General features: G+C 46.1%; 1 protein-coding gene across 10 annotated transcripts in view; it reads right to left on the bottom strand.

Moving 5' to 3' along the window:
- Nucleotides 1-13,461, bottom strand: part of APBB2 (amyloid beta precursor protein binding family B member 2) — a 410,008-nt gene that overhangs the window by 32,096 nt on the left and 364,451 nt on the right. Inside the window, exon 1 of one of the 10 annotated variants that reach the window (XM_050790351.1) lies at nucleotides 12,966-13,067. The exons of 8 other annotated variants lie outside the window; for them this stretch is intronic. The gene's annotated coding sequence lies outside the window, so the exon portion shown is untranslated. Of the gene's footprint in view, nucleotides 1-12,924; nucleotides 12,946-12,965; nucleotides 13,068-13,461 lie in introns of those variants that run through there. One more of the 10 variants, XM_050790352.1, reaches the window with a different exon arrangement.

The raw sequence follows: 13,461 nt of genomic DNA, 5'->3' as shown, positions 1-13,461 counted from the left end.
GTTTGTCTCCTAAATGGCAAACACAGTCCCTACGCACAGGTATTCAAGGTAGGGCCAAAGGGTTTGGCCAAGTACCTAGGGTTTTAGAGGAACAGGGAATATTTCTCTCTTTTGGTGAACTTTTGTAAGGAAAGAGGTGGCTAAAAATTCCTAGGAGGGTCTTTGGGCTGAAGAGGCAGACACAGCTGTGCTCAAATCCAGATGGGTAGCTATATTCCTTCAAGTACACTGCCTACCTTTATTTACTCAACATAGATTTCCAGGGCCCCACTGTGTGCCAGGCACACTGTGTTACGTGGTAAGCCCTGTGAAACCTGTTTCCTCATCATTGAAGAGGGGATAAGGACACCTGCTCATGCTCATAATGCTCAGGGGCACTATAAGCATGAAGTTAAACGGGATGATGTGTGCACGGGAGTGCCGGGCATGTAACAAAGCTGCAATAACCTGTAATGTTAACAGCTATTATCACTGCGTCATCCAACAGCTTCATCTCTTTGGCTGGGTTGTACTGGGCAGCATTTGAGATGGACTGTCTCCCATGGAAGGACAGTGACCTGGGGGAGGGGCAGGGGCCCTCTGCTCAGGTTTGCTGGACCCCAGCTGATATACGATGCTGGAGAGTCACCTCTTGGCTCAGTTCCCTCTGTGTTACTCGGTTCCACCTATCAAAGCCATGATTGGGTAGCAATTTACAAGATCAGCAAAGGACCCAGAGACCTGGATGCTGGTCCCAGTCTGAATCCACAGCTGGGTAACATTATGCAAGTCACACAACCTCCCTAATTCTTGGGTTCCTAAACTCAGAATGGATGCGCTAGGAACTTCTTAGTGCTCAGATTTTTATCAGAAAAGGATTTGTTAGTGCTTTGACTTGCTTTTAATTATACCAAATGTTTTCAATTTCTTATTCTTAATAAAAAGCCTATCTGTAGTATGTGACAAAAACTTTAAAAACCTAACAATCTGAGAATACAACCTGTTTCTTTTGTGTATAATTATTATTGTAGCCTTGGATATTTTAAATCAGATCCATTGCTAGTGATTCACTTAAAAACATACCATCCAGATGTAGCTACTGTGTTTTTCCCTGAAGGCGGACTTGGAAAAAACGATACTGCAAACTTTTAACACAGTTAATTCATTTGGGGTTAATAAACACTGCTTGATTTAAGTCTCAAAGTGAAAATCAGCCACCAATAGAGACCGCAGAGTGAGCTTTGAAATGTCATTCAAAAACCCAGAAGAGTCACAGACAGCGCCAGCAGCTACTCCAGTTCAGCACCTTGTAAATGTGCTGGGAAGAAAACATCAGTTCAAAGCTGGGCTTCTGCACAAGACAAGCCCGTCTGAGGGTGGAGAAGGCTAAATGTAGTGCCAGGCGTAAGCTTACTCCCTTCTCGCTGTACAAGATGCCAGTGGGAAGAATTAAACCCCAAGATTAATTCCACATGAGCCGCACACCCCCAGGCTGCCTGATCAGCATGCTCGCCGCGGTTATTCCTTGGGAAAATAAATGCGGGAGTAATTGGCAATGTTTTCATTAATATAAGCCTGAAATAACACAAGTACTTGGCATGTGTAACTGGAATCCAAACGAAAAGAAAATTCCTCAAAAAAACAAAACAAAACAAAAAAAACAACCCGGCACACCAGAACGACAATGTCTCTTCCAGCTTTTTGGAAGAGGACGCCGTCTCCTGTTCCCTGGCACGGCCACCTACTTCTCATGCTGCGCACGACTGTCCACTTTTCACAAACTGAGCACGCGAGGCAAGGACTTGCCAACAGACTTCTCACTCCATTTTTGCAGAAGTCTGTGTTGCGTCCTTCTTTTTGATGCTTGTCTTTCATCACTGGCCATCTCTCGAGCCTTTGGAGCACACATCTCACCATTATCCACAGGACAACGAAGTAAACGCTGCAAAACTTTACGTCATGAAAATTCTTGCACCAGCTCCTGAGTCTGACAGTTTATTTTTTCCCTCCAGCTTCAGGGGTGTGTGTGTGTGTGTGCGCGCGCGCGCGTGTGTGTGTGATTAGCTGTCTGCCCTTGGTCAGGGCCCTTAGCCTCTTTGTTTTTCAGTTTCTTCATCTGTAAAATGGGAATCACAGAGGCCCTCAGGTCCTGAGAGTGCCAAAAGATTCCATCATTTAATCCACAGAAAGCTCCTACAGGGTGGCGGCTTGAGTATGGCCTCACAGTGCAGGCCAGGCCAACCACTACGTGAGAGAGGGAAGGGGAGCTCCACCAGGAGAAAGGAAAGGTTCCTGACCTGTTTTGGATCAAGGCACCTTTGCATCCGATGAAAACACTCCCCCCCCCCAAAAAAAGTGCACAGACTCACAATTTTATACACAATTTTGGAGGGGGGCAGAGCTGGAACAGTTCAGTGATTCTTGAAACTCAACCCCAGGCCCCTTTAGAATCTACATGCCACAGGTGAAAGGCCTCTGAACTGAAATGAATTTATGCAAATTTATCATCTGATTTCTGGCTGATATTCAGAGAATTCATCTCAGGGAAAGGTTCTATCCTTCCCAGGATCAACCGGTGACATGAACACCTGCCTCTGACCAAGCGTGCCTTCCTTTCCAAAGCAAGCTCCCCTCCCACCTCACTGTCCTGCCCAGCAACGCCATGATGGGAAAGTTACAATTCCAGCACTTAAGAGTGTAAAGCTAGGATTTAAAGTGGTTAAGGTTATTGAAATTCAAGGCACATTCTTCTAAACAAAGGACTTTCTCATGCCATTGGAGGGAAGACACAAGAGTTACCAGTTCGCTTATTAATGAGGGGGAAAAGGATATTTAAAAGCAACCAGGAAATGAGTATTTTTAAAAGTCCATCTTTGAAGACTTTAAGCAAGAATTAATGAGCTTCAGCTTTCATCTGTGCTATATCACAGATTAAAAAAAACAAATGCAAAAATCTTGCATCTCTGAATATCTGCGAGAAAGAAGAATACACACACAACTTATATTTAGTTGTTAAGTGAGAGATAATTTATGCCATGTTCCAGTTTCAACTTTAAAGTTTAGGGTATAATGAAAGGATAACGTTACATAAATTCTACCTGAACTGTGAAACCATGGGTTAGCTTCCTTTCTGAAACTCAAGACGGTAAAACAAAAATAAAAAATCCTAGGTCAGGCATGGTGGCTCATACTTGTAATCCTAGCACTTTGGGAGGCTGAGGCAGGTGAATCACTTGAGGCCAGGAGTTCAAGACCAGCCTGCCAACATAACAAAACCCTGTTTCTACTACAAATACAAAAATTAGCCGGGCATGGTGGCACACACCTGTAGTCCCAGCTACTCAGGAGGCTGAGATGTAAGAATCACTTGAACCTGGGAGGTAGAGGTTACAGTGAGCTGAGACCGTGCCTCTGCACTCCTGCCTGGGCGACAGAGCAAGACTGTCTCAAAAAGACAAAACAAAACACCTTGACACCAGAAGGCTCCTATCTGACAAAGCGCAGGAACGCATAAGGATTTAGAACTGATTCAGAGCAGGGAAAATGACAGCACAGTGGTTTCCATGCCAGAACGCCATCAAGGTACAAACTCCTGGCAAGGTGCAGACAAGACTCCTACTTAAAAACCTGGTAAGCACCCAGCCACGCGGAGGACCTCTTGTGGATATGGCATATTCTTAAATCACTTTCTGAATTTTCAACGGGCTTTCTTTGTGCAGTTCAAAGGAGTACTAAGGTAGATAACATGGAAAGCCAATACATATGGCCTTCATTTGAATTTTGTTTGTTGTTGTTGTTGTTGTTGTTTTTTTTTGAGATGGGATCTCGCTCTGTTGCCTAGGCAGGAGTGCAGTACATTGATCATAGCTTACTGCATCCTCAAACTACAGGGCTCAAGCAATCCTCTGGCCTCAACCTCTCAAGTAGCGGGGGCTATAGGTGTTTGCCATCACACCCGGCTAATCTTTTATTTTTTGCAGAAATGAGGTTTCACTATGTTGCAAAGACTGGTCTCAAACTTTTGGGCTCAAGCAATCCACCCACTTCAGCTTCTCAAACAAAGTGTTAGGATTACAGGCATGAGCCACCATGCCCAGCCCTGAATTTTGTTAACTTCCATCTAGATACAAGTATTTCTGGTATAATGTAAACTCAATAATATCTAAAGAAAAGCAGACACCAACCCTAGGAAGGCTGATTACCACTAACCAAGTAACAGTCGTGGCTCCTGACTGTGCTCGTTTCTGTCTCTCCAGGCTCCGTTCTTGGTACGCACTGTCACCAAGCCACACAACAACCCTGCAGGGGGATGCATCGCGGCTCTCACTTTACAAATGAGGAATCGAAGGGTCAGACAGTTTAAGTTGACTTGCTCCAAAGCCCACAGCTAGCAGGTGGTGGATCCGCAAACAGAACGCAGGCCTGCTGGCTGGGCTCTTCTCTGCCGTGTAGCTCTGGGGCACCTAGCACCTGAGCCTGGCTCCCTCCCAATTAATTGGCTCTGCTCAGGACCCTCCCCTCACTGGGAGTAGCCTCTGCTCTGCCTTTCTCTCTGTCCCTATTGGACTTTTGGTTCCATCACTGTTGGAGCTGGTGACAGTAATTAAGTGCTGTGTTTGGTTTAAATTACCTTCCTATCATCCTCTGCTCAGTTGCCACTTATTCCATGACCCCCCTGCTTACAATTCCCCCCACAAACTCCCTGCCTCCAGCCACACTGGGACCATTTTGCTCTGAAACATACAAGCCTGCCCCTGCCTGACAGCCTCTGGGCTTGCTGTTCCGCCGCTTGGTCTGCTTTTCCCCCAGGCCCTCCCCTCATCATCCTGATCATCACTGCCTCCAAAAGAACCCTGAGGATCCCGCAGTCATTGTCAACATTCACAGCCATCTGAAACTACCCTGTCCCTCTCTCCACCAAAAAAGTAAAGCTCATGGAGCAAGAACCTTTCTGCCCGTTCACTTACCACTGTCAAGCACACAGTAGGCAATCAATCAATATTTTTGAATATGTGAATAACTAAGTAGGGGAAACAGAGAACTCCCTTCTTCCTGATCATGTTGGTAAGAAGCTAAGGGAATGATGCCACGAACAGTAGGGAGGTGGCTGGATTCCTTTTTCTCCTGCTATGGCTCATTGCAGACAGCACTTTTAAAATGACTTTGGTTCACATCCTGTTTTCATGTCAGCTGAAACAATGTTAATAAAACATATATTTCATCTGAACAGGCAGGAGGCAAGTTCTGAGAAGATTATTAATCTCTCATGACTCTATTTAAAAGCAAAGCGAATCTATACTCTGATCATCTCCAGCAGAAACAACAATGATGTTGCCAGAGCTCCTAACGAGATTCCTTCTTTGGAACATTTGTCTAAATGAGAAATAGCTCCTCTGCTCCTGAAGAAGTCAATATATCAATTTCCCTTGTATATTGATTTCTATCAAGATTTATCCCCAGATAATTTTCTTTATATTTGTGCTCTAAGAGAAATAAACCCCTGCTTATCATTTTGGGAAAAGACCCAAGACAACACATTCCTATACGTGCTGAGGCAGTGATGGACTGAAAAGCTGCCCTTTGGGGCGCCCACAAAGTATTCCTCCCACCCCCTCAGAGGTAATAGAGTATAATGGCAGGAGTTAACTTCTTGATACAGTTTGAAAGAATATGTACTCTTTCTGTTTACTAAAGTTACTTTTTTTTTTTTTTTTTTGAGACAGAGTCTCACTCTGCTGCCCAGGCTGGAGTGCAGTGGCACCATCTCAACTCACTGCAACCTCTGCCTCCCAGGATCAAGCAATTCTCCTGCCTCAGCCTCCCGAGTAGCTGCGATGACTTGGCGCCACCACACCCAGCTAAGTTTTGTATTTTTAGTAGAGACGGGGTTTCGTCATGTTGCCCAGCCTGGTCTCAAGCTCCTCACCTCAGATGATTTGCCTGCCTCAGCCTCCCAGAGTGCTGGGATTACAGGCATGTGCCACCGTGCCCTGCTATTCAGGTTACTTTTTATAGGCAGTTTGTCTCTTTGTTTCTGCATCTTTTTTTTCCTTTTTCATTGAATATGATGAAGAATCTTTAAAAAACAAAAACCACAATGCCACTGCTGCAACATCCTGCTTTGTTTTTGTTAAGATACGGAGTCTTAGATGTTGTCCTGGCTGGACACAAACTCCTTGGCTCAAGTGATTTGCCCACCTCAGGCTCCAGAGTAGCTGGGACTACAGGTGGGTACCACTATGCCCGGCTTTGTAACACCCTATTATTATTATTTGAGTTTGGCTTCCTGTTATTGTCCATATTTGACAACTAAAATAAGTATGTCATACTAAAAAAAAAAAAGAGGCTCAAAGACCCTGACCTTCTGCAGGAAGTCTCTTTGGGGGCTAATTTTCAACACAACACACAGCTGGGCAAAGATGACTGAACCTTCTTACTTCCAAGTGACGAAATCCCTATTTGAATTGTCATTAAGGGTTCTATGTAGGTCCTTCAGATCAGAGATCAGCAAATTATGGTCCCCTCCAAATCTCACACTGTTCTGTGAATGAAGAGTATTGGACCACAGCCACACTCATTCACGTATGCAGAGGCTACAGCTCCTTTTGCGCCACAACTGCAGAGCTGAGTAGTTGTAACAGAGACTGCATGGCTCCAAGAGCCTCAAATATTTAGTATGTGGCCAGTGCCTGGGAGTTCGAGACCAGTATGGACAACATAGCGAGACCTCATCTCTACAAAAATTATTTTAAAAAATAGCCAGGTGTGGTGGTGCCTGTGAGTCTCAGCTACTCAGGAGGCTGAGGCAGGAGGACTGCTTGAGCCCAGGAGGTCAAGGCTGCAGTGAGCTGTGATCACACCACTTGCACTCCAGCCTGGGTGACCGAGTGAGAACTGTCTCAAAAAAATAATTAAAAAAAAAAAATCTGGCCTTTTACAGAAAAAATTTGCCAACCCCTGCTCTAGAGGACAATCTGTTTCCAGGGTGCAACAAACGATATGGACAGCACTGGCTACATACTTCGTGGAGCCCAGTGCAAAACGAAAATGCAAGGCTCCCTGTCAAAAAAACAATGAACATTTTCAAAATGTTAACAGCAGAGTGTAAACCAATCGAGGGACCCTGTGACTGGCTGAGATGGTAGAATAATTCTTGTTACAGGTGACAAACTCCAGGGCTGGCTAGAAACTCTTCCACCAAGATGCAGGAGTAAGAGCACTGGATGCAGGAGTAAGAGCGTTTACAACTTGCAAATGCTTTAGAACCAAACAACCTTTTGCTCAACTGAAATCTTACACGGATGCCCAACATGTGAAGCAGCAGCCATGCGGACGTCTGCCCCAGCCATTTTATTTCTAAAAGGTCACTAGCAGGCGATAGCTCTTACAATGTTTTAAGGGGGAGGGCGAAGAAAAACAAAACACACCAGAATCCTCGAAAACAGCATTTTCAGGTAACCTGGCAAACAGATGCATGCTCCGATATGACAGAATCAGGCCAACTTGGCCCCGTTGTCAACTGTGCCCTCGGCTGCTGCTTGTCCTCTATCATAATTATTTCAACTGCTATAATTTATTCATCCCCAGACAAGCTTACATGTTATAAGGTACCCAGTCCAGGCGTCTAGATTGAAATGGCTGGCAGCTCCAGTCACTCCTGCCCTTTCCCATCTGCTCAAAATACTGACTGCAGAAGGAATATTTTCTATGCATATATATATATTGCAAAACCAAACCAAAGTTACCTCAAAACTCAAGTTCTCTGACAAACATGTCATCAGCTTTCAAGTTCACAATTCTGCAGCTGGAAGAAGGGGGCAGAGAATCCTATCAGAAACTCAGTATTTAGTTCTGCTTTACATCTATAAGGAAATGGCTTCTCCAGCTCTCAAAATGCTCACTGAATTTCCTGCAAAGTTACTAAGAAAGTTACTTTCTTTTAATTGAAATACATATGGAACAAATTTTATATTTATGAGAGAATATCAACTCGGAACTACAGAGGACGCTGCATGTGAAGAAACTTCAAATGTAAATATGGGGCCGGGCGCAGTGGCTCATGCCTGTAATCCCAACCCTGAGGTGGGTGGATCACTTGAGGTCAAGAGTTCAAAACCAGCCTGGCCAACATAGTGAAACCCCGTCTCTACTAAAAATACAAAAAATTAGTGGGGCGTGGTGGTGCGTGCCTGTAATCCCACCTATTTGGGAGGTTGAGGCAGGGGAATCACTTGAACCTGGGAGGCGGGGATTGTGGTGAGCTGAGATCGTGCCACTGCACTCCAGCCTGGGAGTGCAGAGCAAAACTCTGTCTCAAAAAAAAAAAAAAAGTAATTATGAATGGATTCTTATAAATTGGGAACAAAGGTAGAACAATTCCATATAAATTAAGGCTTAAACCTATCTCCTCTTCTTAGTCTGATTCTTTATTTTCACGCCAGAACATAGAAAAATGCTCAAAGGTCTCATAACCAGTTGAGAAGGACAGAAAGGGTATGGAAGGGTGAAAACATCTTGGAAAAATGGCCAAATACACACGATTGCACTGGATGGATACGTCTGCTCATCTACACTGGAAAACCAAAGAAAAGTCAAAGTCTTTTTTTTTTTTTTTTCTGAGACAGAGTGTGTTTCTCTGTCGGCCAGGCTGGAGTGCAATGGCGCGATCCCAGGTTCAAGAGATTCTCGTGCCTCAGCCTCCCTGGTAGCTGGAATTACAGGCATGCGCCACCATGCCCAGGTAATTTTTGTATTTTCAGTAGAGACAAGGTTTTGCCACGTTGCCCAGGCTGGTCTTAAACTCCCAGCCTCAAGTGATCCTTTGGGGGCACTCGGACTCCTAAAGTGCTGGGATTACCGGCATGAGCCACCATGTCTGGCCCAAATCAAGGTCTTCACACAACATAAATGTAAAGAGAGTTGTTCCATGGCTTAATAACTTTGTCCTCGAACAGTCATTACTTCTATTAGCATGTATTTTCTACAGACATAAACAACGCATCAAAGTAATCAGGTGTGGTCCTAGATCACACCCCTTCCTGCGTCTTGTACAGTCAACTTGGCGAGTTCAACCTCCACGTTTCTCCCATCTGCCTGCTTCTCTTCATGCCCTCTGCCACGTCACTGATCTCTCCCGGACCAGGGCTGGCCAACTGGTCCCTCGGTTTCCACTCCTGTTCCCAACATTCATTCCCTGAGATCTTTCTGTAGGAAATAAACTAGATTATGGCATTCCCCTGGTTAACCCTCTTCATAGGTACTTCATGGCAAACCTTTAACCACTGCCCAGAAGCCCTAATGGATCCTGTCCCCATCCACCTCTTCCAGCACAAACCACTGGCTTCCTCTTCATCCTTGTGCATGTTGAGTGCTCCACTTACTCAGTGCTTTCTTTTTTTTTTTTGCGATGGAGTTTTGCTCGTTGCCCAGGCTGGAGTGCAATGGCATGATCTTGGCTCACTGCAACCTCTGCCTCCTGGGTTCAAGTGATTCTCCTACCTCAGCCTCCCGAGTAGCTGGGATTACAGGCATGCACCACCATGTCTGGCTAATTTTTTTTGTATTTTTAGTACAGATGGGGTTTCACCATGTTGGTCAGGATGGTTTTGAATTCCTAACCTCAGGTGATCCACCTGCCTCGACCTCCCAAAGTGCTGGGATTACAGGCATGAGCCACCATGCCCAGCCGTTCCTCAGTGCTTTCTATTCACTCCCCATGTGGCTGGCTTCTCAGCCTTCGAGCCCAGCTCAAATGTCGCCTCCAAGGATGGGCTGCCTCCTGATGGCCCCTTTCCCCTCTGAGCTACTCTGCTGCATCATGTTGCTGATGGTCTTCAAGGCACTCGGCATAACCTGTATCATCTTGCTTCCTGAGTTGTTTTTCCAGCTTATCTCCTGCCTCTTCGAACAGGACCTTGTCTGTCTCAGTCCTTCATGCTGCCTCACAAGGTGCCTGACACATGGATGTTCCTTATCTGCCGAACAGCATATTAACCATTAGACTATAAACATTAAGCACATGGATGGTCAAAACTAAACCCTAAAAGTAGACAATGAAGTATTTTAATCTACATTCATTCATCTGCCCATTCAACAACTGGGTTATTTATGGAGGGCATCTTATACTAGGTATTATGTTAGGGCCCAAGGAATCCAAAAGTCTAAGAACTTCTCAAATATGTCATATTCTGTGTTCAACATAGGCCCTTTAAAAAGACAAGTTACACTACTACTTAGTATGTTTTTCTGTGATCCTAGAGATTTGTGGAAAAATCTGAAAACCTAGATAAGAGGTTATGTGCCATCAGTTTACTCTCCAAAACCCACGAAATGTATATGGAGAGTAAATAGGGACATAGTTAAGTCATCTCTTAACACTCGGGAGACTGGCCAGACATAAAGCTTTGCTCAGCCAGTGGTACAGAATGAAATTCATTTTCCTAGGCCTGGCGTGGTGGCTCATGCCTGTAATCCCAGTACTTTGGGAGGCCAAGACGGACGGATAATCTAATGCCAGGAGCTCGAGACCAGCCTGGCCAACATGGCGAAACCCTGTCTCTACTAAAAACACAAAAAAATTAGCCAGGCGTGGTGGCAGGCACTTGTAATCCCAGCTACTTGGGAGGCTGAGGCAGGAGAATCGCTTGAACCTGGGAGGCAGAGTTCGCAGTAAGCCAAGATCATGCCACTGCACTCCAGCCTGGGCGATAAAAGTGAAACTCCATCTGCAAAAAAAAAAAGAGAAATTCATTTCCTGGAGGGGTTGTCAAGCTGTAGAGGTGAGACAAGGAGGCTGCATGACTGATAGTTTTTGTTACAAACTGGAATTACCCCATTCAAATCAACAATGCCAATGTTCGAACTCTTTAGAACTCAGCTCTGCCCCTCCTTGCAGCTGCAGGCTCCTCTGAGAGGTATCCACGGATCAAAGTAAGCAAGTTCAAGATGACCGACTTTAGTGCCCAGTGGCCCACTGGTCTGATTAATACTTCCACCCTTGGAGTGCAGATGACCTGAGGCCCCTTGTTGTTTGCACCTACTGCCACGCGCTTAGCTGACCTCCAGGGCAGCAGCAGTATCTTCTTGTCTCACCTCGGTGTCATCCACACTGCTTCCCAGGGATGCTCCAGTGCAGAGGACCTGCAATGGGCCCCACGCCAGCATAGTGTGGGCTCCAAGAAAGGAAGAAGCCACCTGTTGTATTTATTATACCACTTAATATTATACTAGCACCAATGCCCAGCACATGGCAGGTGTCCAATAAATACCTATTAAATAGATTATCCCCATTGCAGAAAAACTGGAACTAAAAATCGTGGCAGCTGTTACAAAAGTGGGTTTCTCACATCTGCAAAATGAGAATGAAAAAATTAGGCCGGGATTATAGGCTCACGCCTGTGATCCCAGCACTGTGGGAGAACCGAGGCAGGTGGATCACCTGAGGTCAGCAGTTCGAGACCAGCCTGGCCAACATGGTGAAATCCCGTCTCTACTAAAAAAACAGAAATTAGCCGGGTGTGGTGGTGTGCACTTGTAGTCCCAGCTACTCAGGAGGCTGAGGGAGGAGAATCAATTGAACCCAGGAGGTGGAGGTTGCAGTGAGCCGAGATTGTGCCACTGCACTACAGCCTGGGCGACAGAGAGGGACTCTGTCTCAAAAAAAAAAAAAAAAAAAAAAAAAAAAAAAAAAAAAAAAAAGAAAAAGAAAAAAAGAAAAAGAAAAAGGAAACAAAAAGGAAAGTAGGGTTCTTACAGAGCTACACACCATGACACCTTCTTTGATGATACTGGCTGATGCTTTACGGAAAGTCTTTCCCCTCTTAAGCATTTAATTCACACTCTCTTTTACTTATAACTTTCACAAAATTACAGACCACATTTACAAACACGTACTTAGGGCTGTTTTCCTCACAACACATTTTGCTTCTAACCTCTTAGGAAAGGCCTCAGGACACTTAACAATTCCTTTCTGAAAGCAACTAACTAACAGGCAGCAGCAAGGATCTGAACTTTAGAGAGAATCTTACAAACTACTCTTGTGTCAGAGCTCGGCTGGAGGAGGGGCCAACTGCTCAATGGCCTAAGAAAACCTAAAAGAGAACAGCATGAGGAAAGCAGGCAGAACCCCCATTCACGATACAAGTCAAAGCCAGGGTGCAGCTGCAGAGTTATAAAAAGAAAGAAAAAGACTAATGGGATTGCCGCCTCCTCCCGCCTTCTCCCACCCAAGGCAGTAATGAAGATTCACAGCTACACATTAATTAGGGAATCCATAGACGTGCCTGGTTACAATATTGGTATAGGGAAACAGATAATAGAAAAGGCACAGATTCCCCCACAAGCTAATAGAGTGTTGTAAGCAATATTTAAATCATCACGCCTCTCTTTCAAAAACACCACTTCTTTCTCAGTGCCAAGAGCTGGCTGCGTTTCTACATTTGGGGAATTTGAGATATTTTCTCGCATGGAAGTCACACCAATATTCTAAAGCATTTGGAAATACAGTTTTTCTACACGAAAGAATATTGCTTTTAATCCAAATATTGGATTACCAAAACCCTGAAATATCTTTCAGTCCTAATGTAGACAGGAAGACAGAAATGTGGCCTCACCACGGGGCATGTAAGGCGAAGGCAGTCACTGCCTCAATCGCAGAACGCTGTACATGGCAGAAATGCCCCGTGCAGACCACATCAATGAATAGCCCACCCCAAACAGTCCTGATGCACTGGCGAATTGGGGGTCCAAGGATGCCTCCCCCCATTTTATACATGCCTCACTCCTCCTTCCCACCAGCGGGGCCCCCTCTTCAGCCCTTTCAACCGCCCAGGACCAGGCATCTCGCTAAGCGCTGACTCGCGGAAGGGAGGGCGCAGCCTTTGTCCCGCGGGTCTCCCGCGCCCGCCTCGCCGTCCCTGCCTCGACCCCCGTTCCCTCTGAACGCACCTGCAAACAAAGACGCGCCGTTCCTTCGCCAACTTCCTCACCTTTGTCTCCCGGTCCTTCCGAGGTCGGGCGGGGATGCCCCCCAGGTGCTACGATGAGCCCCAGGGTGCCGGCACCAGCCAGCGGATGCCGTCGCTCAAGCAGCAGCGCGCGCTGCCCGGGGCTCAAGTTGAAGCGAGCGGCGCCCTCGCCTCCCCGCCCCGCCCGCGCTGCCCGCCCGCCGCCGCCGCCGCCCATTGGCTGCTGGGGAGGCGCGTGGCCCCGCCCCGCCTGGTCGCACTGCAGCTCCATGCTCCCGCGAGGTGCTCCCGCCAGATGCTCCCAGCTGCTAAAGGCCTGGCTCAGGGCCGGCAAAGAGGATCCGCCACCCCACATACTCCCTTCCTGGAACGAACGTTTCCCTTTTTGGACTCTCAGGACTTAGAAAGTTCATTCAAAGCCACTGAACCTCTTAGAAAAAGTTGATGCTCTAGGCCTGCTGTGTTTCTGGTTTCTTTTATTTTCTTTTTGAGACAGGGTCTCGCTCTGTCGCCCAGG

Source organism: Macaca thibetana, chromosome 5 (genome assembly GCF_024542745.1).
Source record: "Macaca thibetana thibetana isolate TM-01 chromosome 5, ASM2454274v1, whole genome shotgun sequence".
NCBI classification, from domain to species: Eukaryota; Metazoa; Chordata; class Mammalia; order Primates; family Cercopithecidae; genus Macaca; species Macaca thibetana.
Note: the sequence above shows the minus strand (reverse complement) of the source record. Positions and strands in the feature narration are given on the sequence as shown.